Below are 4,457 nucleotides of genomic sequence, written 5' to 3' on the forward strand. Positions count from 1 at the left end.
GCTGTTGTATCAGCTGATTAACATATGCACAGCCTCTTTACCTCCTGAGACATATAAATCTAATCATGCTCTTTAAAAAGGTAAATTTTATTGCAAAAATAAAGAAAACATATCTGAAATCTCAGGCTGCTAGGGACTGAACACCAAAAATGACTTTCTTGAGGTCCATCTTAAAGGTTACAAGCAAACAAAGCCAAAACAAAAGCACCTGGGGTTAGCACAGAGGAAGAATTAAATCTAATCACATCTAACTCGACATTCCTGATCTACTTACGTACCTGTGGTGTCAAATGAGTAGTTTCTAGGTATGATGCTGATGATTTTTATACCTGGCCCAAACCTTACAGCATGTTGCTACCCTGTCTGCTTCTGTTAGAGAGAACAAAAGACCCACACCCCAGGCAGTTTTCCCCAATTTCAAAGAGTACAGCTTCCCTATTGGTTCCCCTGGTCCGGTGACAACTGCTACTCTTGCCAATTACAGAACCAGTTTCTCCTCCCTTGGTTTTCACACCTCAACTGCTAGAACAGGGCCTCATCCTCCCTGATTGAACTAACCTCGTTATCTCTAGCTTGCTTCTTGCTTGCATATATAAACCTGCCCCTGGAAATTTCCACCACTTGCATCTGAAGAAGTGGGTATTCACCCACGAAAGCTCATGCTGCAGAACGTCTGTTAGTCTATAAGGTGCCACAGGATTCTTTGTTGCTTTTACAGATCCAGACTAACACGGCTACCCCTCTGATAACTGCTACTCTGAAACAGCTCATTTTAAGTTTACCTCTTAACCCTTTACATGTAAGGCAGTTCAGGTACATCTGCTAAGGAGGATTCTGTAGCTAACAAAATGGCTTGGGAGTTACACAAGGGTGCTGCCCCTAATCCCCCTCATATATCACACAGGCAAAATTTTCAATTTATCTAATGGGGTGGTCAATTTTTCATCACTTGGATGCTTCAAACACAGATTAGATTTCTCTTTTTAAAAATATACTATAGCTGAGCCATAAACTATGGAATTGGTTCAGAGCAGCTGCTGAAATTATCTGGCCTGTGTTATACAGGAGAGCATACTACCTGTTCATAATGGTCTTTTCTGGCCTTACAAATCTATGAGTCTGCTGAATAAATTCCTAGTTGTGGAGGCTGGAATTGTCACAGGCTCCTCACGGTGTTAGGCACCCAAATTCTATTGAAACTCAAGAGGGATTTAAATGCCTAACTTCCCATGGATCATTTGAAAATCACAGCTGCAATTGTTCATTTAATCAGCAAAAAGGCCTATGCACCATTTAAGTCTTACTTCAGCCCTCAGTGCATGTATTTAATCTGTGCTGGCCCCTCTGAATAAGGGCAAACACCACTGTATCATAAGAAGAGTTTAGGCATAAGTGAAAAAAATTACTCCCGGAGTTATACTGATACTAGAATTTTAAAAGGATGATCAAATCCCATTGAAATTAAAAGGGATTTGGGCACCTAACTCTCTTAGTCTGTTTTGGAAATCCCATCCTGCATGTCCAATCCCCATTAATTTTAGTGATTAATTACCCTGCCTACCCTTAGGCAGGCTTTACAGTTGCAGTGGGAAATTGCAAATCACAGGGAAATATAAAATGGATTGAAAGTAGCAGGGTCCCCATAATCCCAAACCAAAAATGAAACAATAGAACTGTTTGAGGACCCAGTGTCTTAATTTGTACAGAAAATGTAATAAAATTGTGACCTGTCCTTGTCTGGAAGAAAAGAGCAAGTTCATAATGTAGTGCTGCCACCTAATGGCCGTTTCATTCAGCCTTCACATCTACCAAAAAATGGTACAAAATTGTCCTGAAGTTTTCCAGCACTGTTCTACTAGACTGATGTCAAATGTCAGCATAAATCCTAATATGCTGGACATTTGAACTATAAATTAGACATATAAGCCAGTATATTCTGGACACAACCACACACCACTGATCCAAACGAAATTCACTCATACAGTCAAACTTACACACATTAAATTTACTCCCACTCTCTTGGATGAGGCTGCTGGAAGAGTCCCTATGGCTGGGGTTGCAGAGCTGCAAGCAGGCAGTTCAGCTTGGTGCCTAGCAAGCAGAGGCTGATATGGAACCTCATCCTGGGCCTGGGTTATGTATCATGTGATGAGCCTGAGGCACAAACACTCAGGCAGAGATGAGACAGGGAGCCAGTGTATCTCAGTGCCTTGAATATCTTAAGTTCCAATAAATTAACACCACTCAATTCAGAGCCATGAGGCTGAAAATGCCCTTGGGTCTTCCTTCACTTCTGCTGTAAGTCTCTGCTCAGAATACTCTGGCCTTTTCCAACCCAGCTGCTTCACTTTTGGGATGTTGAACCGGAAATGGCTGAAGCAGGATTTGATTCAGTTTATAGCTCTGTTTGAGTAAGAGTTACTGCACACACAAAAATATGGGGGGCTGCCTGCCCAATCAAGAAACACTTAACTGATAATGGATCTTGGAAGACTCCAATCCACATAAGAAGTCTTCCTGGAGACATTCAAGGTAGCACATAAGCAATGGCTGCCACTTGTAAGGAACTGAGTCATGCATGCACATGTGATTTGCCCATGTGACTCCAAAACTCCATCTAGGAGCTGGATTCTGCATAGGAGAGAGAAGGGGGGTCTCCACCCACAAGAGAAAGTCTATTTAAGCCCCTGAGAGACCCCTCAAGAGATAGCCTCTCCACCCCCAAAGGATAATTGAAGGAAACTGGAACAAAGGACAGTAACCACAGGGGTGTGAGTCATTGCTGGACCCAGACTAGAAAGAGGCTAGTCTATAAAAGAAGTTTACTGTAACATCTCCAAGGGTAAGATTTAATCTGTAATCACTTTTACTGTATTAGGTTTAGACTTGCATGTTTTATCTTATTTTGCGGTAATTCACTTAGTTCTGTCTGTTTTTACTTGGACCCACTTAAATCCTACTTTTTGTTTTTAATATAATCATTTTTACTTATTAATTAACCCAGAGTATGTATTAATACAGGGGGTGGGGGGAAACAGCTGTGCATATCTCTCTATCAGTGTTATAGAGCGCAAATAATTTATGAGTTTATCTTGTATAAGCTTTATACAGGGTAAAATGGATTTATTTGGGGTTTCGACCCCACTGGGAGCTGGGCATCTGAGTGTTGGAGACAGGAACACTTCTTAACCTGCTTTCAGTTAAGCCTGCAGTTTGTGGGATGTTGTTCAGACCTGGGTCTGTGTTTGTAGCAGGACAGTATGTCTGGCTTAAAGAACACAAGGTTCTGAAGTCCCAAACTGGCAGGGAAAATGGGCCCAGAGGTAGTCTCAGCACATCAGTTGGCAGTCCCAGGGGGATTCTGTGATCCAACCCGTCACACCCTCATCCTCTACAAAGCAGCTTGGTGGAGGAGATGCAGGTGCAGAGATCCCCAGCTGGTGTGGATGCATCATAGCTCATCTGGAGTCAATGGACCAGATCCCCAGCTGTTGTCCATAAACACAGAGAAAGTCCCTGCTCGGAAAGAGCTCACAAGCTCAATGGATGAGAGAGAAAGGCTGGAAGTAGGGGATTGGGTTTCCAAAGGTCACAAGCCGGGGATAGAACCTAGCAACCCTGAACCCCATTCCAGTGGGCTATCCACCAGACCGCACTGCTTATCAAATGCAGTAACTTCATTGGCATCACTGTGGATTTACATTCACTGAGGTAAGCAGATGTAGGGCCAAGAGTCCCTAGTGCCGTTCTTTCCTGCTTAACAGTCCTTAAAACCTATGGCCACAAAAATTAAAAACAACAGGTAAACCCTGGAGGGGAATTTTTCTTTAGGAAATAGAATTTTACAGGGAAAAGTCCCTTCTCTGGACCACATGGCAACATCCAGCATTTGCAGCAATGGAAAAATCCACCAGCAGCAAAGGGAAAAACGTTCCCAGCTTTTGGAACGAGCAGCTCACTTGGGAAAGAGATGGTGGGCAAGTTTTCTGCTGGCTCTGGGTCTCTCTGCGGTTTGGGCTGTTGTCTCCCAGAAGGCGCCGCAGCACAAGCAGCATTTCTCTCTATAGACAGGGCACCGGTTTATTCCAGCCACCGGTTTCCCAAGGTCTAGTTCTCCTGCCAGCCCCCTCATACGCGGTGAGGCCTGTGGGGGGCTCAGCCAGGGGCGCTGGAGCAATGTGCACAGTGGGGTGCTGGGAACCATTGACCTAAACTGTAAACCTGGATATGATGGAAGCCACTTCAAGCCAGGTGGAGCGTCAGCCCCCTCTCTCCCCAGCACCCTTAGTTCCAGCACCTATGGGTTCAGCTGCAGGGCAGGTATTGAGAGGAATGGAGGGGAGGGTCATACTTGGCCGCAGGAGTCACTCACACCCCCAGCTGTGACATCACTGCCTGATTTCTAATCTTCACCATTCAGACAAGGGTTCTCCCCTCTCTCTGCCCAGGGCTGCAGG

Source organism: Mauremys reevesii, unplaced genomic scaffold (assembly GCF_016161935.1).
Source record: "Mauremys reevesii isolate NIE-2019 unplaced genomic scaffold, ASM1616193v1 Contig121, whole genome shotgun sequence".
NCBI classification, from domain to species: Eukaryota; Metazoa; Chordata; order Testudines; family Geoemydidae; genus Mauremys; species Mauremys reevesii.